We start from the raw sequence: 27704 nt of genomic DNA, 5'->3' as shown, positions 1-27704 counted from the left end.
GTACTCCGGTTTCCTCCCACATTCCAAAAACTTGGGAACTCCAAATTGTCCCTAGGTGTGAATGTGAGCGCGGATGGTTATTCGTCTCTGTGTGTCCTGCGATTGGCTGGCAACCGGTTCAGGGTGTCCCCCGCCTACTGCCTGAAGACGGCTGGGATTGGCTCCAGCACGCCCCGCGACCCTTGTGAGGGGTAAAGCGGATCGGAAAATGGATGGATTTTTCCCTTTCAAACCGCCTCCTCACCAAAAAATTGTGAATGAAACGCTGAAAAACAATTTACTTTTTTGTTTTATATGAGAAATATGGAGGAATGGGTTGAAAAATCCTGCAATCCCAAAATTTGCGAACCGGCCTAATCGTCATCATTACAAACGCACACTTGATTAAAATGTGGCTCACAGTACGTTTAATTAGAGGAGAGGCAAAACAACAAAGAACATCATTGTGTCGCCATCTTCTTTATGCAACTGGCCCCTCCTGACAACGATGCGCATGACGAAAATGGCAACTGAACTCCAAATTGGAACATTTCATTGCGATGCCTTTGTGCTGATAGACTCCTGCGCTGTGTGGGGCAACAACAATGAGTTGCTTTGCTTTCTTTACACCTGCTTGATAATCAGTTTGCGTGGCCGTGAGATGCAAGTGCGGGTCACGTTTCCTCTCCCTAAAGTCTTCAACATCCACACACGTGCACTCGCCATGGTAGACGCACACACAAAAACTCCCTCCATCCATCTGCTTGATATTCTCAAGACAGAGTCGCCAGCCTCAGCAGAGACCTGCCTCCACAAAGTTTATTTGTCAAATGTGCCTTTTGTCTGGCTGTAAGCGTGCGCGTGTCCGTGTGCACGTGCGCGAGATAAAGATAAACAAAAAGCTCAGAGCAGAGCACAAGGACAGATATTTCCTGATGGAGGCAAGCGGCAACCTTGCTGCGGGGAAGACGTCTGCACAAAGGCTCGGCATTCATCAACTTTTTTTTTCCACCATATTGCTCAACTCTCGACGGCATGGTCCTTATCAGGGTGGAATCGTGGTCCCTTCCCGTCATAGCCGCACTTCCACGTGATAATGGGCACGTTGCACAAATTGTGATCGTGATAGAATAAAAGGTATGAATAACAATATAGTTCAAAGGTCGTAGATAAACTCTTGGGGTTGTCAATAAGTCTCATGAGATTACAGCTAAATTTAAAGCATGAACTCCAAAAGTGGAGGAAAAAAAAGAAGTAATGCTAGCAATGTAGTAGCCATGGCCAAGATCAGCTTGTTTACCAAACGGCGTTTGTCCAATGCACGTCTTGTGGACGTTCATGTTGGTGAGGGATGTGGCTTTGGTTCGAAACAAATCTTGCAGGCAGTTTAATTCAGGGCTCCCCAACCTTTTTTGCCTCACGGACCGGTTTAATGTCAGACAATATTTTCAGGGACCGGCCTTTAAAGGCCGGATAGATACAACAAAATAATATGAAATGACTGGCGTGAAAACTGTGGTATTTTCGAAACATAATAAGAAACACGCATCACGACATGAGGAACGTCCTATCTGGCCGCCACGCTCTCTGGTCGCTATGGTAACGTTTAAACGTGCCTTCAAAATAAGATAGACCGCAAATACAAAGTGCATGAAAAATACGACTCACCATCGCCGCAAATTATGCCGAGTGGGCTTGGTACGTGGGAATCTCCCGTTGTGATCAATCCGTATTTTAAGTAGGACTCCTGATATTGTCTATTAAATGTAGCCTTCTCTTTCTTGAAAGTCGTAGGTTCCTCTTCTGTCTCCTGGCTGGGCCTTTCCCCCTTCTCAAAGAAACTTTCCAAAGACCTCTGTTTTTTGACTCATTTTGTTAGCTCCTGGATTTCATTTTGGCGGTAACCTATTACGTGAGTGAGAAGCGCGCTTTGACCTCCGTCAAGAGTGACACACTGTAGACGGATGTAACCTAGAATCTGGTTAATTTTTCAAAATAAAACATCTTTCAGATTCCGAAATGAATAAAACTGAAGTGATGTAATGTATGTATTTTTTCTGTGCGGCCCGGTACCAAATGAACCACGGACCGGTACTGGTCGGCGGGCCGCGGGTTGGGGAACTCTGGTTTAATGTATACGGCAAAGCTGTGTTGCATTGTATATGAAGACACTTGCCTCCCAGGCCAGACAATAATATTCCTCAAATGCATTCATTTGGTATGACCAGTGAGAACAAAGTCGCTCAAAACTAACATTTAACCTTTGTGTCTGTAGCTCGCTTCAGATAGTTAGCGAGAGGCGTGAAGGCTCTAGAAGTGGTTGGTGACTAACCGTTTTCCTCCACATATGAAAAAGCAGCACCGTTAAGAGGCCAAAAGGGGGGAAAAGGGGAGAGCAAATGAAAGGCTAGAGGGCAGGGCGAGAATAGCGAGTGGAAACGGAGGCTGCGGAAAGCGTGGCGCTTTCATTAGCGAGATTGATTAGATGAATGTTGAAGCTAACGGCCTCTCTGCTCTTTAGCTAAATGCCATCTCTGGGCCTATCAGCGCGGCAGCTTCAACAACAACACATAAATTAGTGCAACAGAGACGACGACGACGACGAGAATGGGGAGTGGGGGGGAGAAAAAAAAAAGTGCAATCATGAGAGAAGCTCTCAGCAGCGTGGAGGCCCAAGATCATAAACAACAACAAGCGGCTGATGACCTCATTAAGTGGCGACAATGCAACGCAACTCTACTGTGATCTATTTGGCTCGTGTGCCCTTGGTTTCAGTTACAGTAATCCACCCCATGTATTTGTGACACAAAATCAATCACATACCAACTTACCCGATTCGCAACGGATTTTTGAAAACAGTGGAAAGCAACACATGTCGACAGGCAATACACAATTGAAAGTCATATATTCTTTATCCTCTGAGAAAATAAATACGATTATTACTGCAGCTTGCTGAGGAAAGTTGATTGAAACTCGTATATCCGAAAGCACCAGTGTATTTGCCCCCACCCCCAACTCCAGAACCAATCTCCAAAACACATATTAGCGTTTTTCCGCAAGGTACTGTCTAAATAGGACAGTAGTACAGAAATTTATGTCAAAGAAAGATGCATCTCAACGGAGAGATGAGATTTGTATGTCAGGGAGGAGCTAAGTTTAGCCCGTTTTGTCAGTGGAGATCAAGCAGTGGAGAGACTTAGCCGCGTGAAGATAGCCGACTTTCTGATGATCCTTATTTATTTTTACTTTTTATATTTTTTGTGAATCAAAATCTATTAACAGACAATTTTTTTTAACAAGTAGAGGAGTGTCAATACTTTTTTTTCACTATTCGCATCAAGGCTCAATACCTATTACTGTATCGGTGTGTTAGTAAGAGACACACACACACACACACACCCCCGCAGGCACCCTTCTAAAATGTTGGCTTTTACATGGAAACTTAACAAGTGTGAAATTAGAAAGGATTCCAAATTATACACACACACACACACACACACACACACACACACACACACACACACACACACACGCGCAAAGTGTGGTGGTGAACGGCATGCATATGTTCAGGGGGAGGTGTCCTAATTGAAAAAAAAAAGCATGAAGACATACAGTACAAAGAGGCAGTTTTAAACAATTTTTAACAAAGAAAGGTTTAATCCGTGAATTGTCACAGAAAGACTGATGTAAATTGACATAAACAAATATTTTCCACCCTGTTGACTGCAATGGGTATGATTTCCTCATTGGCTTTTGAATGAAGACAATAGCTGTTTGTCGAGTTTGAGTCCTGCTGTGGGAATATTTACGAGCAGCTTCATTTGCGCGCAACATCTGATGCTTCTGTACCTCGCTGCTTTTTTTTTTTCCCATTTTCGTGCAAAATTGCTGCAGTTGAGCAATTGCAGAATTGATCCATCTTGACTTTGCAGAACCCAGTAAAACATGGCATCTCCACTGCTGTGGGAATATTTACGAGCAGCTTCATTTGCGCGAAACATCTGATGCTTCTGTACCTTTTTTTTTCCCCATTTTCGTGCAAAATTGCAGCAGTTGAGCAATTGCAGAATTGATCCGTCTTGACTTTGCAGAACCTAGTAAAACACGGCATCTCCACCGTCAACGGCATAAACATAATATTCATTCATAACATATCGGCGACCTGCATTTGGCAAAATTTTTAAAAAGGATCAACTATTTCACACTTGTTGGGTGGGTAGGTACTCCAAAGACCAACATTTTTGTCTAAAACGTTCCCGTTATTTGTGGAGAATTGGGATTGCGCTCCTGCATTTGGCAAAATTTTTAAAAAGGATCAACTATTTCACACTTGTTGGGTGGGTAGGTACTCCCCAAAGACCAACATTTTTGTCTAAAACATTCCCGTTATTTGTGGAGAATTGGGATTGCGCTCTGCCGCAAATAGCAAAAAAAAAATCTGCCAGTAATTCATCCCTACCAAAACAATTGCCTATGGATGCCACAAGGTGGCAGTAAATACTTTTTTCGATTTGAGAAGGCTTTGGCTCGAGCAAATGAAGCTCCTCGCCTGATTTCAAGATAGTTCCTTGGCACACATTGCGGTATAACATAAAAACCACTAAACAGAAAATAGGTGGGTAATGTTTTTTATCGGCAAATAATGGAAGAGAGGTTCCCAAAATAATATGAATGGGTTTACACACGGAATATTTTCACATCGTGTGCCTAAAGATGATGGTAAAACACTTGAGATGTTGAAATGAAACTCCTTAACTCACTTCAACATCCATAATTGACCTTAAGATGCCACCAGTTGGCGCCAATGCGATAACAGTTTCACTGAGCGTATGGCTGAATAAAAAGGAATCTGCACATCGATGAATCTGCAAATGCTGACACGCCGTTTAAATGTCAGTTTCTTACCAAGACTGCATCTCGTTTTGGACCAAAGCCAACTAAATCCATGCCATTAAAGGCTCGCCAGCGAGCGGGCAATTGTGAGCAACGGCGTCAAAGGCCGAGTTAAATGTTTCGAGGGAGTCGCACAACAATACGGTGAGGGCACGCAGGTGGGCGTGCCACGATTTCCTTCATTAACAGACGTGTCACACACTATGCGCAAAGGGAAGACGTACAGTAACCGCTGGCGGAAAGCAGACTCTTCTCTGCGATCTTTACCCCTTATTGTCTGGAGGGCATGGGGTTCATGCTATTAAGCTTTAATGAGATGCTAATTAGATGCAAATCCCTCTCGCAAGAGTGGACCACTGGAAGCAGGCTTTAAAAAAAAAAAAAAAAAACAGGAGCCCGAGGAGGAAAAGATTCACTACTGTGTGGTGTATTTGTATGGGTGCTCATGGTGAAAGGGGGGGAGAAAAAGAGGGGGGAAAAAAAAAAAAAAAAGGTCCTGAGCATTGATCGCAACTGTAGAAAAAATGTTTCTGATTTATCTCCAACGCGGGCAGCGGAATGGGAATTTCGGTATCGCCGCTCAGGCAGAAGAAAAACGGGCAAAATAAAAACACTCCATCTGTCCGGAGTGCGGCTGCAGATAGGAGACGAGGAGGCAGGGCGGCCCAGATATGAAAACGGGAGCGAAAAGCTGCTGATTAGGAGTCAAGGAAGGCTGACAAGAGCGGGTGGCGAGAGAAGAGGAGGGGGGGGGGGAGAGGAAAAAAAACATTTACAGAAAAATACATTTTCACCTTTGTCGCTGTGACTTATCTCAGAGAACGAAAGAGGCACTAATGTACTTCAATTGAGTGTCTATGCTTATTTGCATACCATGTTAGGTAAATGACAACCACGTAAAAATGCTTCCTGACGATTTTGACTTGTGATCGGACATATTGCCCAGGTACAATGTTTTCTTCAACAACCCCATCAATGGCCATCAGAACTGTCCAAAGTGGCCAAAACCTCGCGTTCTCACACGCCCAAAAGTTGTACAAATACATCGCTGTGAAACTGTTCTCTTTCTCACCCAAGAAAAAGAAAACCTGAAATGTGACATACAAGGTTGTTATCAGACCCGACTGTGCAGCCAAGGACCGTCTCGATCTGGCATCCACTCCGTCCAGAGGGCGATCATTTTTTTTCGTCCCATTTTATGCTGTGCTGTGGCTCACAGATAAAGGCAAAAAGCTGGCACCGGATACAGAATGCAGCCCATATTTTTCTCTGTAAACCAGGCTCAACATGACAAGCCGGCACCCAAGGGCCCGTGAGACGGTGATAGATCCACACGATTTATGTCCGACAACAGAAGCTCCGCTGACCGGTGCAAGCCAATAAGATCCAACCCGAGAACTGTATCAGAAATTCTGCCTTGGACTTGGGACAGTGATGCATTTATAGCTCGATGACTAACATGTGATTGTTATATTTACTTTTAGTGCAGCAGTCCCAAACCATTTTTTTGCATTGAAGATTTATAGCTCGATGACTAACATGTGATTGTTATATGTACTTTTAGTGTTAGTAGCAGTCCCAAAACATTTTTTTTTTGCATTGCGTATACATTTCACATCCAGTAAAGCGATATTTTGGACAGTACCGGTAATTGAGGACCGTTGTTTCAAGCAACTGTACGCACTCTGAAAAGGATGCTAGCCGCTGTCATTCGCAATGCAAAAAAAAAAAAACGTCAGGCAGAGGTCGTTTTGTATTCAGAGCGCTCAAAACCGCTACGCCGCATGGCAACGAACGACACGCCGACGTGACACGAGTACACACAGCTGCACAAACACGCATCCTTCCATATTTATATTCACAGTGTACGCCGCCGTCCTGCTGCTGCGACGCAAATAGAAACTGCGGTGATGCAACTTTGGATTCGCGTTCGGTATTGATGAGTCACAGACATTTGAATGTTTTGACTGAAGTGACTTTGCCATGAATGGCACAAGAAAAGAGAAACCATTTGCATGTTCTCTGGACAGACATATGCCTATTTTCCACGGCATAGTACCGATGGAGTTTCGCTCTGCTCTGCTAAGCTCATGCGGTGGTTTATTTTCTACTTCAAAACACGCGCCATTGAGCACTATAGCAGCCACGTAAAAAAAATTTTAAAAAAATAACAATAATTGGAAGGATCACGGCGGATCTTTAAATTTGGTGCTGTTATTTGTCGGCCAATCATGAAGGGCCGCTCCTGAGGCTCTGCAGAGATCCTATCCGAGACGGGAGCACTTCCACATGAACAAAACAGAACTACAGCCGATAGGGTAGATAATCCGGCCAGGGGCCGAAACATATTCGGTTAATCTGACTTATGTGGATGGGTTTTGGGAGTCCCAAAATGAGAACATGGAAGTCTGACATCTGAAAGATTTGAACCCAGAATGCCCTTGCAGTCCGAATCACTCATCCACCTACGGCCCATTTGCGCAACTACCTTAGACTACCCTGATGACTATTTTCCGCAGGGCTTCTTTGGCTGATAAAGAAGAGTGTCCCTGGGTCTCGGCCACGCTTCAGCACGCCGCACTCAGGCCTCTGCTGCTCATTAACCACGACAGCGAGAGGTGAGCGCTTCAATCAGGATATTAGGACAGAAGATGAAATGGACAGGAGGAGGAGGAAGAGGAGGAGGAGGAGGACGGACAAAGCTCGGCTGAGTTTTCCCAAGGTTAAAAGAGGGGTGAGGGGGATATTCTCTGGCTAGCCGCCCAGATGTGATGTATCATCCTGCGACTGTGCGTGCGCGCGCACGAGCGCCCCATCCACCTAACGCCTCTTAACAGTAATAACGTATTCCCTCCCATTAATGTTATGGATCAAAGGGCATATTATCGATCCACCACGTCAGCTATATAGTCCCCTCGCTCCATTTCACTCACAGACTTCATTCTGCTCACCCCTCCAGCCCCGCCCCTCAATCCCCGCCTTCTAAGGCTGCTGCTGCTGCTGCTGCTGCAGTACTGTGGCTTTATTTGAAATGTCGGCACGGCGGGCATTTCACACGAACTTTCTTTAACCCAGCATGTGCAGTGTCATTACCTGACCGTGACAGAACAGCTCTGAGAAGTCACCGCGGACGAGTTATCTCAAGGGGGGCAAAACGTACGCCGTTGGAGCTTATGTTTGACCATGAGGACTTGCATTGATAATGGAGCCGCAACCGCAAAAAACTGCAGGGTTAGGGTAGATTAGGTAGGTTTTCCAAAAGGTGTGATTTCAACATGTGTGGATGTTAAGTATACTATAATTCTTAATACTTTGTGTATTTTGGCTGAAGAATGCAAAAAAAAAAAAAAAAAAAAAAACGGGGAACTTTTTCAAATTGGAGGGTGAAAAAAAAAAAGTACGAGAGTCCTTTCAGTGATTCTCGGTCCATTCTCTTCAAACTAAAAAATGACAAATTGTCCATGTCCGCTGAACACTTGCTCTTGCAGGTTAACAATCGACGGCCAAGGAAGCAGATCAAGGTCAAGGTTTCTACAGTTTCTGTCAGCGCTTTATACAAGTAATCATTTGATAATCGATCTTCAACGATCATCGTTCAGTCTCTCAGAAAGAAAACGATTGATTTCTTAGATTCCATTTGATCCAAGAGGCCAGAGGCGGTTGTTCTTTTGTTGCCTGCACCAATCTTCAAACTTTTTTCAATCCCTGCGATCAAAGTCAGCAAAGGCCTGGTTATCATTCTCTGAAAGATTATACTGCGTGATTGATTATCCTGCATTAAGAGTGATGATTCCTATCCAATCAGTTCGTGGAATTTGAGCCGAAAACCGAAAATGTTTAACGTGTTCAATATTTACGATCCGATGCAGTCTGGATGCCCATCCTGCCTCACACCGGTACTACAATAGACATTTAATTTGTGGGTAAAGAGTCAGGTTTGTTTCTGTGTGTTATCTGCAAACCAACAGAAACTAAAAATCACTGAGGATGTGAACTATCAGCATGTATCTACATCCTTCATTCAATGATATTGTTCAAGTATGACTGGTTGTATATTGTATCCGCCTGAAAGGTGTGATTGTAGCTGAGATCAAAGCTCAGCAGTCACCGCCTGTCAGTTTTCCATTGATACTTCGGTTCAAGGGAAGAACTCGCCTGATTTACAAGGATGACTAACTCGGACACAAAGCAGCATTTCATTACGAGTCTAACATCTCAGACACAAACAAACAGCGATGCCGCGGTAGCGACGACAATAAAAAGCAGCGCAGTCATTCCCCTCACTGTAAGAAGCCTCGGCGACACGGCCAATGGATTCATCGCGGCGGCAAATAGCGCGCTTGTGACGCTCCGAAGGAAATGAAAAATGGTGCGCGTGTCTTGTGTCCCGCCGAGTGGCAGGCGGGATAGTGATTGTGTTGACTAAATGTGATTGCCGAGGAGTGGCTCTCGGGAGGCAAAACATCAGCGTTATTACACTTGCACTAATATCGGCGGCTGACAATCACCTGCAAAGTATCTCAAAGCACCGTGGGACGTGTGTCCAGGAGTCAAAAATAATCCACATATACACAAAGACGGTGATATATTAAGTGCAATAAAAAAATCTGAGACTTAGCCACGCTCGAAACACTAAGGGTCCCATTTTGGTAGACCGGCGCCCGCGTGCTCAGCGTAAAGACGGGCGAAACTTAATTCTCGCGCCAGCGTATGTATCACCTAGCATAGTGGTCCCCAACCCGCGGGCCGCGGACCGGTACGTGGGTCATTTGGTACCGGGCCGGACAGAACGAATAAAGAACTTACAAAAAAGGTTGGGAACCGCTGGTCTAGCGTGTTTGGGGCCGTCACCCCTGGCGCACATGAGAATTTGGTGACAGAAAGTAGTCTACGCTTGGTGTAAAAGAGTGTGCATCATCATTTTGGTGCAGGGGCAATGGTTTCGTTCTTTGTAGAAATCCGGAGTCATTCTCACACAATTGCATTATAGTGCATCTGTTGGTTTCCTCTGGGGACCGCACGGTGAAGATAATCACCCACTTCATCTGAAGAGAGGAATAAAAGCCTTTGACCAAATTAGGTGATGCAGCTTCCGGTCAGAGTTAAGCGGCAATCGGCGACTCCTTTCGGTGATTGTCCAAGTTCACGGCCAAGCATTGTTTCCCCCAAGAGCTCTCAGAAGCTCTTAACTGGAGACCGGACCACACGCACGGGTGTTGCAGGGCTTATGATAACATTACTTAACCGTTAGCCAGTGGAGACCTAATGGTGGTGTGTTAGCCGTTTAGTTGAAAATGTGAGGTTCAATAAGATGCTTCTCCATAAAATTTGTCGGGTTAAATCGTGAGGTTCAATAAGATGCTTCTCCATAAAATTTGTACGGTTAAATCCTTTATATTCCGTAGCTAAATTTAAAAAAAAAAGTACACTTTTTCACGAAAGAGCCACTGGTCGCCCCACTCCCTCGATTGCGGCATGCGTCAATGCAAGAACGGCTTTTATTACCGACAGGGGGCGGAGCCAAAGGCATTGCAACAATGCTAGCATCAACAACTAGACCAGGGGTCGGCAACCTTTCACACTCAAAGAGCCATTTCGACCCGGTTTCCACGAAAAAGACAAAACTGGGAGGGAGCCACAATGAAACAAACGAACAAACACAAATAAAATACTCTGTTCCTATATTGTGCAGTTTTGCTGTCACTGGGCTTTCCGCGCATGCCACCTGTCAAATCTGCATGCTGACACGTCAAGTGCTCGCAAACGTGTGTGAAGAAGGCGAACGTGAAGGCTGATTACCGAAATTGCACAAAGTCTGAAGAAATAAGTTGCGGTGTTGGGAGGCAAAATAACAAGGCCAATCACGATTTCCTTATCAGGCTATTAACAGTACAACACTCGTTCCTACAACTCACTCTATATTCGCCATTACCTCCCCTTTCTTTTTCATCTCAAGGGTATTTTCATAGCAACACCGCCACGTAGTGTACAGTCAGAGAACAGAACAGAAGTGATCCACATTTGCGAGACAAATAACATGCACTCTAATTTATTGTCCCAAGCCACGCAGAGTCGCAACGTAAGGATGAAAGTGGCGCAGGTTGCCGACCCCTTTAGACGAATAAAGTGCGAAGAATTAAGCAAGCACCCATAGACATTAAAAGCATGCATACCATTTTCAGTCGTAGAGGCAGCAAGCACTTCATCACACACAATAGCCAAATCCCGCTTCTTCAAGCCTCCCAAATTGCTCTTTAGGTCTGCCCTATGTCCCAAATTATCTGTTAATTAATGTGCTTCTGTTTACAGAACACAATTCAGTGCAAAACAAGCAACAATAAAAATGACTCCTTTTGTATCAACGTAAGGATGAAAGTGGCGCAGGTTGCCGACCCTCGGACGAGACGAATAAAGTGCGAAGAATTAAGCAAGCACCCATAGACATTAAAAGCATGCATACCATTTTCAGTCGTAGAGGCAGCAAGCACTTCATCACACACAATAGCCAAATCCCGCTTCTTCAAGCCTCCCAAATTGCTCTTTAGGTCTGCCCTATGTCCCAAATTATCAGACGAATAAAGTGCGAAGAATTAAGCAAGCACCCACAGACATTAAAAGCATGCATACCATTTTCAGTAGTAGAGGCAGCACTTCATCACACACAATAGCCAAATCCCACTTCTTCAAGCCTCCCAAATTGCTCTTTAGGTTTGCCCTGTGTCCCAAATGATCCGTGTTAATTAATGTGCTTCTGTTTACAGAACACAATTCAGTGCAAAACAAGCAACAATAAAAATGACTCCTTTTGTATCATGTTGACCTATTTTATCTATTCCCTAATCAAATACAACAGGTGCGTCAACAGGCGCACTTGTTTGTCAGCCTTAAACAACCATTGTCACGAACAAACACACACCATACAAACGTGGCCTAAATATAATACACGCAATCATCCTCATTCCGCTGCAATCCTGAATGATGAGATTGCGCGGAGATGGAGATCAAATGAGCCCTCATTATAACCGCGAAGGGAGGAAAGAAAAAAAAAATCTCTCCTCATTTTCATCGACTTTGTAGCGTTATTTACCACACCCAAGGATCCTTTTAAAGGACACAAAGAGGACACACAATAAATATGTGCATTAATACGGCAAAAAAAACATGCAGCACAACAAAAGAAGATATGTGCATTTAAATTGCTCATTCATACATGGCGTCGACAAAGCGCCATCCGCGAAAGGCTGTGTGGCAGCTACGTATGGAAAAGGATAATGGGATTCTCCCGTCAGGATATACGGAGCCAAGACCGGCATCACCTCCGCTACTCAACACCACGGCCGTCACAGCATTGTGGGCGCGTCCCGTGATTGAAGCAGATTTGAGCAATCAAAGTTATCAAAACGCCGCTTCGTTCGGGAGGCAGACAGCGCGAGACCAACGTAATTGGATTTTCCCCTCTCGGTTTAACTGATGACACTCTAGCGGCAGGGGGGGGGGGGGGGGGGGGGGGGGGGGGTGTAAAGTTACGAGTGGCTTGTGTGCGGACACTGCGACCGACGACGACGCCAGCACCAATAACGGCAGTCAATATTCAGCACTGTAGCAATATACGCTTGCTCAAAATCATCAAGGGAACACAATCCTATCGACACGACGCTAAGTCAATCACACTTGTGGGAGATCAACCTGCCCAGTTAGGAATCAAGAGTGATTTTCAATCAATTGCACCCGCTGTTGTGTGGAACGGCCAACAGGTGGAAATGAGAGGCAATTCGCAAGACAAGCCCTTTTCAAGAAATGCTTCTTCAGATGGCGGCCACAGACCAATTTCCTGTCCTCACCCTTTCTTGACGATTTTAGTTCACTTTAGGTCACTGCGGACAGCATCTGCAACTCACGGAAATTGCGCGGGCAGTGCAGCTCAGCCAGGACAGCAAGTTTGTTTTTTTTTGGTACCAAGAGACAAGGTCAAGAGACGTTAAGGGGACTGTAGGAGGAGGAGGACAACAACAACAACAACAACCTAGCAACAGGAGGAACAGGAGCAGCACTGCCAGAGCAGTGTGAAAGGAGATCTAATAGTAGCAAGTACCTGAGGTGCCCTAACTGATGCAATACTCTGCCTTAAGTGGCTGGAGTGCATCAGCAGTTTCTGCATGAGTAAGTTAGCGATGCTATGGACTAGCCTGCCCGTTCCCCAGAACCAAATCCAATCGAGCACATTTGTTCCGTCCACCACCATAACATCGCACCACAGACTGTCCAGGTGTTTATTGATGCAACCATGGTCTGTCACCCATCGCCTCATCAGGAGCAGGCAAAGTTGCTGCAGAGTGTACATGCAGGCACACGGAAAACACACACACGACTGAATCTCATTTTTAATTGTTGTGAGGAAGTTCCACCAAAAGGTGAATCAGTATATAATCTGATTTTTACACTTTTGTTTTGAGTATGAATCCAGACAAGTCAATTATTTTGCTCCCAACAAATTCCACAATATAATAAAGGGTCTCAACTGCAATAGCTTATTCAGTGAGATCAAAACGTGTTTCAACATTTCCTTTATTATTTTGAGTCGTGTGTGTGTGTGTGTGTGTGTGTGTGTGTGTGTGTGTGCGCGCGCGCGACCGCGCGCATATTGCTGAGTCACACATACACCATAATGGAGTCGGCTGAGTCACAGTTGCTAACTGATTGGATCCACGGGCATTTAATCTCGCCCCGTTCCCCCTGGCATTTGGTCAAAAAGGGGCACTGGCCTACCAACCACTTCTAAAAAGTAAAAACTACACATAGTGGCATCTTACGTATGAAATACATCCAATTCTAGCGTTCGCAAACACAATTATGAAGCAATGCAGCTACCAGACAAGCACAGCTTCAGTCAACAGTTAGCATAGCCTCTTCTATATCTTCTTCTATTGTTCATTCCTCTTTGAACCTTATGTCTAGATGCCCCTTGACACTATGCTGCCTCTCTCAGGTCAGTTTTGGTACTACAACACACATTTGGTTCGGTTGGAGGAGAGGCTGTGTTGCTCAACTGGAATACACCACAGAATATAAGAGCATTAAGTGCATACCACCGCACACGGACTGAAGTCCAAAATACCTCTGCGGCAATGACATGGACCCCAGTTAGTGGAAAATTCATGAAGAGGGCAAGAAAAAAAGACCTGGAGATCAACCTGTACAGAAGCTGTACACTCAGTCAGGTTGGAACAGGACACTGTATAAGAGGCTGCAGCTGATCGGGTAAATTAGAAGGAAAAAAAAAAAAGAAATTGTTGCCCATGACGTCCCTACGGCCCAAGTGCAAAAAAGTCACATTTCGTATGTTGAAAATTTGTATCCTGCAGGAACATCGCTTTATTGGCCCCATACCACCTCCATCTGTCTCTCTGAGCACCAGTAAAGACGGCTCCTAGATACTTTACGGGTGATGGACAGTTACTTCATTCACTGCATCCTGTGGCCAATTGAGACTGTGAAATGATGGCCGGGCAGCCGTCAGGCCAGGTTAGGGGAGTCTCAATTTAGATGGACGACGCGAAAACCTACGATGAGTTTGCACAGGACATGTGTGAAATTATTTTACTGGCTGCTGTGGAGCACATTCCCACACTCATGTACACAGAAACTGCCAGGGGAACGGCAAGCCAGCACCCAGTCGTGCTGTGATTGATGCCAGATTTCAACCCCGCCAGAGTACGACAAGCCATTTTGAAAACACACGCGCACGCGCACACACACACACACACACACACACACACACACAAACATGTCGGTCAGCATGAGCCGACAACACTCTTTCCACTTTCTTTCATATTTATTCTCCTCCTCGCATCTCTTTATACAATCCACGATAGAATATGAAAAATCATACGGTGAATGCGCAAATTCCTCCACTAAGACCAAACCTCAAAAAAAAAAAACTCTTGAATACAAAACAAAGAAATGACAAATGAGTCTGTTTAATGCATCACAGCACATCATAGCAATATCCAGACGCCCTCTAGTGGCTGTAAAGAACAATACGGGATAAGGGCGTCAATGATCTTGTCACTTTTACCATGAACATGGTGAACTTTTTGTGGGAAAAGTTAGCTATATCAGAACAAAAAGGTCTTTAGAAAAGTCCCAAATGTTGTTTAACTTGAATCCGCGGCTTAGCATGGGATAGCTAATTATCTCAGCATTCTCAGTCGCATAGTGTGTTCTAAAATTGAGCTTGAATCAGCAAAGTGACAACAGTGCTTGTCTATATGTACATACATACATACATACGGTATATCCTCATATAATTCCTACATTTAAAAAATAAGTAGACTGAACACACACCTGATGGACAGTGTGGGTCACTCCCGGATCCTCCTCTCGGTCACCACCCCGGCACTCCTCGTCCACCACTCCTTTTCTTCCGCTTCCAACCCTTTTCCTCTTCGTCCAGAAACCAAGGAATTCTCTCACGAAATCCAGAGCCGCTCCGATGGAAACCTGCAGAGAGCGAGTGCAGTTGAAGGCGGCCGCCGAGGTGGAGGACAGATGCAAGAGGGAGTGTGTTTCGGCGAGACGAGTGCACCGGCACGCAGTCGAAAGGGGGTAAGGGGTGGGGGGTGGGGGGGGGGCGCTCACAAGTGGTTAGCTCGACACTCACCGCTGCAGAGCTCAGCATCCCGACATCCTCCTGACGCTCACCCCCTCCCAACCTGCCCACACTGTTACCACATTACACCTAATAGCAGCATCTCCTCCTCCCTTAAGTGTTGCAGTCACAAGATACTGCACACAAATCTGATGACAATCTGCACAAATATCAGTTATGTCATTCATTCAGTCATTCGCAATGGAAGCTTTTATGCGAGTTTTGTGCTTTCAAGTCTGCAGTCATCTTGCTTCCTCTGCACAATTTTAAGTGAGAAAAGACCATGAGAGGAGCGCAGGGGTGCGGCGTTAACATAGAGTTTCAAACGCTCATGTTAAGATAAAATGTTGAACTTTAAAAATGACAAATTGTCACTTATTGCCGTGTGTACAGACAACTATTTTATTAGTAGAACATCTGATCGGTGTGACCAGCACAAGCCTTATCGAGTCACCTGTCGGGCTTTCCTTCCCATTTCTTCAACAAAGTTTCGAAATAATAGCAGCTGCACGTATGTCCTTGGTTGGCATTTAAGGTGGCAGAAAGGAGAAAATGCCAAACCCATTAAATAAGAATACCATCAGCGTGAAACTGAAGAATGAAATTGTCCGCGTGTGTCAATGTGAATTCTAGTTTGCCCATATTTAACCTGTGATTGATCAAGCCAGAGTAAACCTTGCCTCTTGCCCAAAATAAGTTGGTTTCCTGTAGCCCACCCATGACCGTAATGAGTTATAGAAAATGGATGGATGGGTGGATATTAAAAAGGAAATTAAAAAGGTGGTTAAAACAGTTTCCCATTGCAACAAGGACACTCGGTGCATTAGCGCAACAACAAAAATCTTCACCTTCCTCTCCACTTCACTGCTGTTGCTATGGCCACTGCAATAAACCCTGATAGCGCTGCTTGACTGAATGAATGCTGGTGTAGGACATCATCTGCAAGGAAAAAGAATCTCACTTTTCATACCACACTGCAGCACGCCCCACTTAAAACATCATTACCGTCACCAAATGACCTTTGCCACTTCTCTACTTCCCATTGACGAGTCTCTTGGAAATAAAATAGTGAGCCACTCAAACGAACCGGAGAGATGAATTGCTGATGCCGTCGTTTCGTAGTAATCATCGGAAGAGTGTCAGAGTACACAAAGCATATGCTAAAGAGATGTAAAGATCTATACCATTGTGACTGATGCTTGAAGAGATATGCCAACAGCTAACTGGCAAGCTAAAATAGCAGCTCTGCGGAGGATACGGCTACCTAGTTTGCTTGAGAAAAATATGCCAACAACCAACTAATTACAAAACTTCATAGCAAGGATACATAAGCTAGCTATACATAGATGGCTCTGTTGACAAGCAAGCTAAAATGGATGCATTGCTAAGGTGTAAAAATTGCCAAACAAATCATGCAAGTGACTCGCTGTGGTGTCCCCTGACAGGGAAAAGCCCAAGTCAATTGTTTGGACTTTCTTTAAATCCCCCGTACAACATCTAACTCACTAGGGCTGATCTACGGATAATCCAACCAGTGAGCTAATAGCTAACCAGTAATTTTGGCTAACTTGTTTGGTCTAATAAGTCAACATGCTGACATAACACAAAGATGGGCTAACCCGTGAGCTCAGAGAAAATCTCTTCTTCGCGATCGGCTCACTGGTTAGCTTGTGTAAAATTTTTACTAAGCTTACTGGTGTATGTTGTACGTAACCAGTTAGCCAAAAGTCTTCTTTGGCAAACCACTGAGCTTATACACAAGAAGACATTTTGACTTACTAGTTTGATAAATAAATAAAGTATTTAAATACTGTAACCTAATCATCCAGGTAAGAGCAAATGAGACATTTTGGCCAATTAGCCAAAATGTCTTCTTCGGTTAACCAGTGAGCTATTAGCTCAGTAGAACATTCGGCTCAGTGACTCGGACCAACACACTGATAAGCCAACAGCAAAATAAAATCAATAAAACAGGGAGCTTAAAGAGCGGAGACATACTAATAAGTCAACGAGAGGGGGTTTGGGGTTAAATTAATAGATAAGATAACCGGTGAGGTAATAGCTATCAACCAGCCGGGCTAACTATCTAGGACTGATAGGGAGATTAATTTCCTTCATCTCTTGAGGGAAATTAAAGATGTTCTTCATTATTCCAGTATTTCCAGGCAGCGGCAAGCAGACAGCCTGTGTTCCATTGGGATTCGCAGACGTATATCCAAGCTCAAGGGGGATCAGATCGAACTGTAAAAGCTTGTTAATTACGAATGCTTGCTGAGCGGCTGAGGAAGGAGGAGGAGGAGGAGGAAGAGGATGGAGGCTGGTTCGAGAGTGGACCAGCATACTGACTCTGGGAATGCTGAAGCGGTCCCATTTTCATTTGCATTTGGGAGGCAGTCCTCTAAACCCTGGCTCAGTAATCTGTGGAAACTGGATGACAAACATACGGTACCTATACAGACTTCGACTTCAGTTACTGTGGGCATTTTGTCTGAAATTACAAATCAATAATTTTGGGAATAACTGCCAAGTACTCAACAGATTAGGGATGTCCATCAGAATGAGGAAAGACTGACCCATTGACCCACAGAAGAACAACTCAATTTTACCGCAGACTGCAAGATTGACATTTGCCATGTTTATGATCGTGACGGCGATTACATTTCAATTTACAGTGCTGTGAAATAGTATTAGGCCCTTTCCTGATTTCTGTGTTCTTTACATAATTATCACATACAAAGATATCAGTTCATCAAACTAATTTTAACAATCACACTGAGACAACCCAGGGAAAAAAAGCAGTTTGTAATTGCCAATTTATTTAGAAACAACAACAACAAAAAAAAAAGTCCAAACCTACCTGTCCCTATGCACTAGATTTTGTTTAGAGAATCTGTAATCTGACCAAAGACAGCTGGGATAGGCTCCAGCACACCCCCGATTCAGATAATGGATGGATGGATTTTTAGTTAGCTTATTTAGCTACATAAGAGGGACAAAAAATTGGAAGCATCCCAGAATGAGGCAGTGCAATACCGGGAGTGCATCTATTCTTAAATAAATACCTCTTTCACAAAACGTAACATTTTGTATTGGCTCTCAATCGATTGTGCTGATGCGACTAATGGCTTGGCAGGTGAATAAATGTATACCCTGCCGAAAAAGATCTTTAAAAAAAAAAAAAAAAAAACACAAGTAAGCATCTTTGGGTGCAAAAGTAGGAAAATGAGAGTTTGCCCTTGACAAAACATTACGGCCAACTATTTAGTGTGCAATTGTATTTGGATGTTATGTAACACGTTGGGCCCACTGATGTCAAACACTCCATGGTGTCCATGTGTATTTCTTAGCAATAAATCGCACCTGTCTTTTAATCTCACGTCATCAATCAAAGCGCCGGCACGTGGCGAATGAATGGCAGCTACAAGATGGCGGCACCTGTGCCTCTGCATATATGAATTGCATTTGAGTCGACATCCCCCCACGGCGCCTGTGATGACATCCTGCCATGGGAGGCTAATGACGCCGATTGTGCGTCATCAAAGACAAAACGTATGAGAAAAAACATTATATATCTAGATATCATGAATATGGATGTGATCGTTCCCTGCTACCACCTGCGCTCATGTTTCAGGGTGATGCTGCAAAATGTGTTTGAAACGACAAAATGTTTTGGGGATCAGAGCTCGGAGCAATTGTATTAGGATGTTATGTAACACGTTGGGCCCACTGATGTCAAACACTCCATGGTGTCCATGTGTATTTCTTAGCAATAAATCGCACCTGTCTTTTAATCTCACGTCATCAATCAAAGCGCCGGCACGTGGCGAATGAATGGCAGCTACAAGATGGCGGCACCTGTGCCTCTGCATATATGAATTGCATTTGAGTCGACATCCCCCCACGGCGCCTGTGATGACATCCTGCCATGGGAGGCTAATGACGCCGATTGTGCGTCATCAAAGACACAACGTATTAAAAAAAAAAAACATGTTATATAGATATATAATCTATATAACATGAATGTGGATGTGATCCGTATCGTTCCCTGCTACCATGTGCCCATGTTTCAGGGTGATGCTGCAAAATGTGTTTGAAACGACAAAATGTTTTGGGGATCAGAGCTCGGAGCACATTTAGGGTTTAAACTACAGCAGAGTGGGGGACGTGTGTTGGCAGAATACAGACGAATACATTTGGTGCATTCAGTTAGCGCAGAAGCAGAGAAAAAAAAAAGAAAGAAAGAAAGAAAGAAAACACTCTTTACTTACTCAAGCAGCGTCTCCAAAGAGGCTTTCAAGTAAATTGAGTTTGGGTTTAGGGGCCTGTTTATATTAATGAGTCCTCGGCCGTTTGAGTTAGAGCCAGTGCTCTGTGTTATTACCTGCTTGATAATGAATGCCAGCTTGGCTAGCAGCAGTCAGTGGAGCCCGACACACACACACACACACACACACACACACACACAGAGTACAGATAATGCTGCAAGCTGCCACTGGCTGGCTATAAAAGATTGCCAGCGTCCTCCCGACTTTTATGCCGACAGATGCAGCGGCACTCATGCTAATGTGGGCGTATAGCGTGTTTTACGCCTACTGCAGCATTATCATCCGCAGTCTCCATTTTGCGACAACAACCTGTTTTCTTTGCTCCCCCCAGACTCCAATCGGTCTCCTAACACGAAGCCGAGAAGTAACCGCACGACCGTCCTCCTCCATTGTCAGTTCGCGCCGGATGCTGCGGTATTGCACTCCCAACGGTCCACAACTCGTTCTTTAGTTGATGGTCAACTCGTTGAGAAGGATCAACGGACTTCGATTAACACTTACGCTTAAGCCATGTGATCAAGTTTAGCAGTTTAATTAAAACAACGGGACTTGAGAGGACAAGAAAAAAAAAATGGAGGTGTCATTCTCTGTTTGCCGACCGTTCCTTCTAAAGATGGAAAAATATTGTTCGTACGAAGTCAAAAATGAACAGTGGACTTTGGCGATCGTTGAGCGGTTGACAATCTGTGATTGCTCTGGTAAGGAGCACCTATGATAACCTCAAATAAAATTCTTGCCCTGTAAAAGTCATATTACTTATGATTCAGTTTCTGGTTTGCTACGCAACATGTCAGAAAATCGGCAAAAATGCTGAGTGTTGTTTTCCCAAGCAAAAGGAAATGTTTTAATTTTATTCAACACAATGACAATACATCCACTTTCATGTACGATGGAAATCCGGTAACTATTGAGAAGCTGAGTGTTTGGAAAATTTCTAATTTCAAAAAAAATTTATCTAAACGAGTCAAACATATCAAATGATTATCAATTAATTTGATCAACAGTTTGTCGTCGGTGAAGCGACGAATCGTTGCACCACTACGGGATACTATCCAAGACATGCAGCTGGACAGAGGGACACTGTGGACTCAACCAGCTTAGCTCAGCACCAACACTCACAAACATTCTTCACGGGAAGGGATTGTGAGCATGGCGTCTTTTGGGTATTACCGGAGGACCTGCCAGAGTGTGTGTGTGTGTGTGTGTGGTGACTCAGTGGTTCACCGGCTCTCTTTGAGCAACGCTTCAGAACACTTTAACCAGACTCCAATCGGTCTCCTAACACGAAGCCGAGAAGTAACCGCACGACCGTCCTCCTCCATTGTCAGTTCGCGCCGGATGCTGCGGTATTGCACTCCCAACGGTCCACAACTCGTTCTTTAGTTGATGGTCAACTCGTTGAGAAGGATCAACGGACTTCGATTAACACTTACGCTTAAGCCATGTGATCAAGTTTAGCAGTTTAATTAAAACAACGGGACTTGAGAGGACAAGAAAAAAAAAATGGAGGTGTCATTCTCTGTTTGCCGACCGTTCCTTCTAAAGATGGAAAAATATTGTTCGTACGAAGTCAAAAATGAACAGTGGACTTTGGCGATCGTTGAGCGGTTGACAATCTGTGATTGCTCTGGTAAGGAGCACCTATGATAACCTCAAATAAAATTCTTGCCCTGTAAAAGTCATATTACTTATGATTCAGTTTCTGGTTTGCTACGCAACATGTCAGAAAATCGGCAAAAATGCTGAGTGTTGTTTTCCCAAGCAAAAGGAAATGTTTTAATTTTATTCAACACAATGACAATACATCCACTTTCATGTACGATGGAAATCCGGTAACTATTGAGAAGCTGAGTGTTTGGAAAATTTCTAATTTCAAAAAAAATTTATCTAAACGAGTCAAACATATCAAATGATTATCAATTAATTTGATCAACAGTTTGTCGTCGGTGAAGCGACGAATCGTTGCACCACTACGGGATACTATCCAAGACATGCAGCTGGACAGAGGGACACTGTGGACTCAACCAGCTTAGCTCAGCACCAACACTCACAAACATTCTTCACGGGAAGGGATTGTGAGCATGGCGTCTTTTGGGTATTACCGGAGGACCTGCCAGAGTGTGTGTGTGTGTGTGTGTGGTGACTCAGTGGTTCACCGGCTCTCTTTGAGCGACGCTTCAGAACACTTTAATAATTCACTGGTCTCTTTTGCTCGCAGACACACTCTGTTTATACTGGCAAAGGGATTCTGGGAGAGAGCATAGAGGACAATTTCATCCCAGTCCAGTGTCAGGCACACTCGCACACACACAACATACACACATGCATAATTTACATACAAAAGTCATATGATATCAGCATCTTAGTTCCACACCTATGTAACATTTGTCATTTCCCCACTTCAACAAATAATTCCAAGCACACTTAAGGTGGAAAATCCTATGAAACTAGAGAGTGGAAATTTCTGCAGCAAAGTGGAGACTGTGGAGTGTCAAGGCAGCGTAACAAAGCAAGCTAATGTAAACATATTGGTTCATAATAAATTATTATGAATATATATTAGTATAATAATATAGTGAGCGTTGGAAATACACCAAAACCACCTCACAGGTCAAATACAACCACCAGAACAAAGTTTCCTTCATCACTCAGGTTCACGTTAGCATTTTAGCATTTTGTAGCCGACAACGCAGGAGTTTATTCTTCCCATTTCAACTTATAAAAGCTGTTGTACTTAGTGTCCTACAAATTAGTTTTTTTTCTGACCTTTGCTGTTGGTTAGTCTCGTTACAGGCCACCTGTTGAATTGCGGTCACAAAATGGAAGCTGGTCACCGAGGAAAAAGCAAGAATGGTATCGTCTTGCCACATACAAAATCAGTTGCCAAGAGGAGAACAAGCAAACACTAATTGGACCGTACCAAGTCTCTGCCCTGTGCACAGGGGGGACGGTTCGCATTTGCTCTGATTGTGAATTTTAAATTCGGAATTCTTTATAAACAAATATATAACAATTGAGAAAAGTGTTTTACAGGGTTTAACTACCAAACACAGCAGCATAATCGCTCATATTCATTTTTCATAAACACGTCACGTCTTCGCGGCCCAAATATTGCTCGGCAAAATCCACCTGAAAAAAATTGCCAGGTGCGAGCAACGCTGTGCTTTGAGTGACAAGACGAGGCGGGACTTCCGGCTCTAGCCTCGGTCGGCTATATATTTTGTTTATTTTACGACTTGAAAGGATATTGACCTTTATTAAATGATCAAATAAAAAATATTAAGATTGATATATACGATACATTAATGATTGGTTCATGAATTATAGTTAAATGATTAATAGTACAACTTAAAAATATACACAGTCTTCCCTCACTTTTGATATGTTCCACCACCCCTGCAATAAGCGAATTTCCATTTAATAGAGGTTGACAAAATAAAGGTAACTTTTAAAATCCAAAATATAGAATAAATACAGAGCTGAGAGGCGACGAGCTGTCTAATTTTCAGGGTCTTGGTTTTTGGAAAACAACTTTCCACTTAAGAATTTTTTTTTTTTTTTTGACAGGTCAATCTTGGAGGGTGTGCGTGCGTTAGTGCGTGTGCGTGTGTCTCAGCTACTGTATGCTTCAACATTTGGATGCTGTCAGCTCGATGCAAGGAGACAGAATCCTTTCCAAACTGATTTAAGGCGTGATGACGCTCATGTGGAGTGCCAATCCAATGCATAGACAAATGCGCCCCACCCCTCACCCCCCTCCCCCCACACCCCGCCCTCCTTAGCTCATTAATGTGTATAAATCTATGAAATCTATATGTTGTATAAGAAACTTGAAAGGCATTATCATACAATAATTGCTCCATCGCTCACTTCAATTCATCCTAGCGTGTCAGGAGGCAGCCATAGATTTTTTTTAATGGTTAATATTCATAGGCATTTTCATAAATCAGCATAACATTTCTTTACCTTAAGCCCATTGGTGGAAACTTTGGGGTTCAGTATATTGGTTTTCAGGCCCAACGAGACTGGAAAATAATATTTACTTCTCGCTCTGTAAGATTTTTTTCAATTGAGTTGTGCAGGTTAAAGGTCATCTATATGGAGATAAAAAAAACGTTTTTAATGAACTATCTGGCCCTCATTTTTTTATTCATTTCTTTTTTTTTAATGACATATGGGTGTAAATTTTGGAAGATTAATTTATGCCACTTTGGAATGAAACTGTAAAATACTAAATCGTGGGAAAAGTATACTTGCAAATATTTTCCAAATACTGTACTGTACCAAAATATTGACTTGGTTGTTTCATTTTGCACTTGATGGGTTGGCAGATATTGCAGAGAACCATTCGTATAAAAAAATAAGTCAATTTTATATAATATCCCCTTTTTAAAAAATCGCTTGACAATTTGCACTTTGGAAGAGTCATGACAGTTGCATCTCAGTGGCATGGATGACAAATGTGTTTAATTACAGCTGCCCACAGATTGTCAAAATGCGTTTAAGTGGTCCTTTGCGGTTTTGCTTGTCAGCATGTTTCGACAACGCTTGGCGACAGCGTGATCTTTCCCCGTAGCCCGTAGCCAAAGAGCGCAGCGGCGTGCCCTCCACGTTATACAGTCAGGTGACATTTAAGACACGACACATTTAACACTTGACGCCGTTTTAATGTGCGTATGTGGATTTTGTCTTTTTTTTTTGCGCCGCTGTCTCGTTTAATGTGGCATTTCCTCACTTAGGCTGAGGAGTCACTAAAGGTTATCTGGTTATTACGATGATGAGTCGAGGTCATGTGAAGGGGACGGTTTGTCATCACAGTGCTTGTTTTCACGCAGAAAGGCCGTAACGTACAATGACCATTTTTAAAATCATTTTTCAAAGCTGTAAAGGGGGCATATAATGGAAATTTGACTTTTAGACGGCTCGTATAAAAATACAGCGGTCTCTTGACTTACAAGTAGGCCACCCTTGGTCACTCTCTGGCCCCATCTAGAGGAAGATTTTCATACCTATTCTAAACCTTGGTACAGTGGTACCTCGACTTACCAACGTCTCTTTATTCGAAATTTTCAAGTTACGAAACGCCTCAATCGGAAAATATTGCCCCTTGTTGGGAAAGATCTTTCAAGATACGAAAGGGAAAAATACAGTTTGGGCTGCTACTTCCAGCTCCGAGTTTCCTGAACGCAGCAATACTTATAGCTGCTCTGCTATTGGCTATTGCCTGGCATCTTCCTGGCATCCCATTGGCTAAGAGGGATCTCTACTATATCTGTCGAAGGATTGTTAAAAGCCGACAAAAGCAAACCTCCTTGGATCGGTTCTTCACAAAATGGCAGGCACAAACCACTTCTGAGAGAGAACATGAACTTAAGAGGGCAAAAAAAAAATGAGGTGGATGCAGTTGAAAGTTAAATGACCATCATTTTTATTCTTGACTCTATTCTTTGTTTTTTACATGATGCACAACTCTCATTCAGTATTTTGATGCATTTTTATGCTTTCGAAAACATTTATGTCCGAATTTTGGGGGGGCTTAGAACCGATTAGGGCATTTACATGGAAAACGGGTCTCTACTGGCAAAATTTTCTCGGTCAGAAATTTCTGCCAGAACCAATTAATTTCGTAAGTCGAGGTACCAATATACAGTACTCACATTCAAAATAGTAACAATACACCGAAGCAAAAGAGATTTCCTTGTCATCGTGCTCTTTTGATCTGATTTGAATGAGTGAGCCATCGATTGCGGTCTGCAAAATGGCATTGGCCGTTGGTGACAACTGATCACTTTGATAGCTGTTAGCAAGAAAATCAGTGCATGACATAGCTCTCTATATGTAAGCATTACAGCATATTTCATGAATGATGCTATGATAAACAAAGACTTCTCGGTTACAGACGGGATGAGGAGCATGTTCATGGCCACCCCTCAGTGAGACCTTGCGTCACCCTGGCCATCCCGCTGGAAAGTTTCCGGATGCGCGCCTGGATGCCGACTCCCAGATGGACAGAAAAGCAGTGTGACAATGATGCCCCGGCATCACCTGTAGATCATAAAGAAGAAGATGTGCTCCTGGTGTGCGGGGTGTTTATTATTGACTTGCAGAAGCGCAGCCACTCAGTGGGGAGGCAGCCTGCTTCCTTCTGGCTCCATTCCACCACGTCAATGTAATCATGTTAGCGCGCAGGGAAGCCATTGTGGCATGTTCGCGCGTCCGCACTGGCAGGCTTTACACAAGCGAGAGGACAGAGCGGGGGGAGAGAAAAAAAAAATCTCTTTTCTTTTTCAATCGGCTTTTAGGAGGAAAAAAAAACTGCGAGCTTCCCGATTGGACATGGCTAACACTGCCTTGGCGTTTCATTTCATAGAAACCATAATTAGTAGGCAACCGTGACTGCACGAAAGTTGCAGTTTTTTGGGGGTTTTTTTTTGCGATTCCAATTGTAAAATTCGCACGTATGAAGTAAATCTATTTGAAAGCGACTTTGAAATTCCCTTTCAAATATTGTACTGTTCCAAAGCATAGCGAGAAGACGTGAACGGAACCGCAGACTTGCCCTGCACTTAGCAAGTGAACCTGAACCCTTCCAGTGGACTCTCCCACCCGATCGAGTCCAGGCCACGAGGACATCAATCAAAGAACTGAGTAGTTGATGGTGTTTGCTGCTGTGTGGTTGCCTGCATAACCTCACTGGCTCTCATGGGTTAATTCCCCCCCCCCCCCCCCATCCCCTGCTTCCTGCTTGCCTGCCAATGTGATCCATGCGCTGAGACTTGCTGAGGCAGCAGCACAGGACAGAATATTTACTGATCAGTCACACGTTGGCAGCACGCTCGCAGCAACTCGTCAATCTCCCGCCGCAACACACTCGAGAGCGGTACACACGCGTACGACTGCGCATGCGCGGCTGCAAGCGTCCAATAAAGACAAGCTAATGACGTTGGATTGACCCTTTCGAGGCGGCCCGGTGGTCCAGTGGTTAGCACGTCGACTTCACAGTGCAGAGGTACCGGGTTCAATTACAGCTCCGGCCTCCCTGTGTGAAGTTTGCATGTTCTCCCCGGGCCAGCGTGGGTTTTCTCCGGGTATTTCGGTTTCCTCCCACATTCCAAAAACATGCATGGCAGGCTGATTGAACACTCTAAATTGTCCCTTGGTGTGAGTGTGGGCGTGGATGGTGGTTCGTCTCTGTGCGCCCTGCGATTGGCTGGCAACTAGTTCAGGGTGTCCGACTGCCCGAAGGCCGCCATAAAACTAAAACGAAGCATTTTTTGAAAAACCTAAAACGATTTAAAAACCTAACAAACCCACTCTGAAAACTAAACATGAACACTAAACATATTTAATAAACAAAACTGAAAATGAAATTTTTAAAAATGAACAGTAATGATAAACTATGATAACACCCACACCCACACCTGAGTTTTATCCTATTCCTCCAAACGCAATGTATCTGCCGAGAAAAAAGTGATGATAAAATTTTCTTTTTTTTGAAACTCCATTTCCGGTTCCTGCAACCTTGAGATTGCCATCAGCTCCACTCAAAGGCTCCACTGATGGAATCTCAACGACACTTTTTTTTCCCCCCCCTCGCTGATGTCCTCCAGCATGCTCCTGCGCTTTCAAGTGAAAAGGAAGCCGCTGCCTCTTTTTCCCAGTGGAGAAAACGCACACACTAGACTACGCGGTGCAACAAAACTAAACCGCCAAAGTAAAATTGTCGCCCCCGCAAACCGTCCCGTGGACAAGGTCACTGTGCCGGCGCATATGGCGGTCGCCGTCCATCACGTCGACTCTCAGTGACCTCGCTGACACCTTCAGGTCGAGGCGAGCGGGACGTCACCCGTGTCACCGGC

At 44.1% G+C, this 27704-nt stretch overlaps 1 protein-coding gene across 9 annotated transcripts in view; it reads right to left on the bottom strand.

Moving 5' to 3' along the window:
* Positions 1-27704, bottom strand: part of dab1a (DAB adaptor protein 1a) — a 179895-nt gene that overhangs the window by 150725 nt on the left and 1466 nt on the right. For 3 of the 9 annotated variants that reach the window (XM_019896688.1, XM_019896684.1, XM_019896689.1), the window contains exons 1-2: positions 22612-22776; positions 15217-15372 (exon numbers count right to left, since the gene is read on the bottom strand). The gene's annotated coding sequence lies outside the window, so the exon portion shown is untranslated. Of the gene's footprint in view, positions 1-15216; positions 15373-16368; positions 16460-22611; positions 22778-27704 lie in introns of those variants that run through there. The other 6 variants (XM_019896691.1, XM_019896690.1, XM_019896693.1 and 3 more) reach the window with 4 other exon arrangements.

Source organism: Hippocampus comes, unplaced genomic scaffold, assembly GCF_001891065.2.
Source record: "Hippocampus comes isolate QL1 unplaced genomic scaffold, H_comes_QL1_v1.1 scaffold22, whole genome shotgun sequence".
In the NCBI taxonomy this organism is placed as follows: Eukaryota; Metazoa; Chordata; class Actinopteri; order Syngnathiformes; family Syngnathidae; genus Hippocampus; species Hippocampus comes.
Note: the sequence above shows the minus strand (reverse complement) of the source record. Positions and strands in the feature narration are given on the sequence as shown.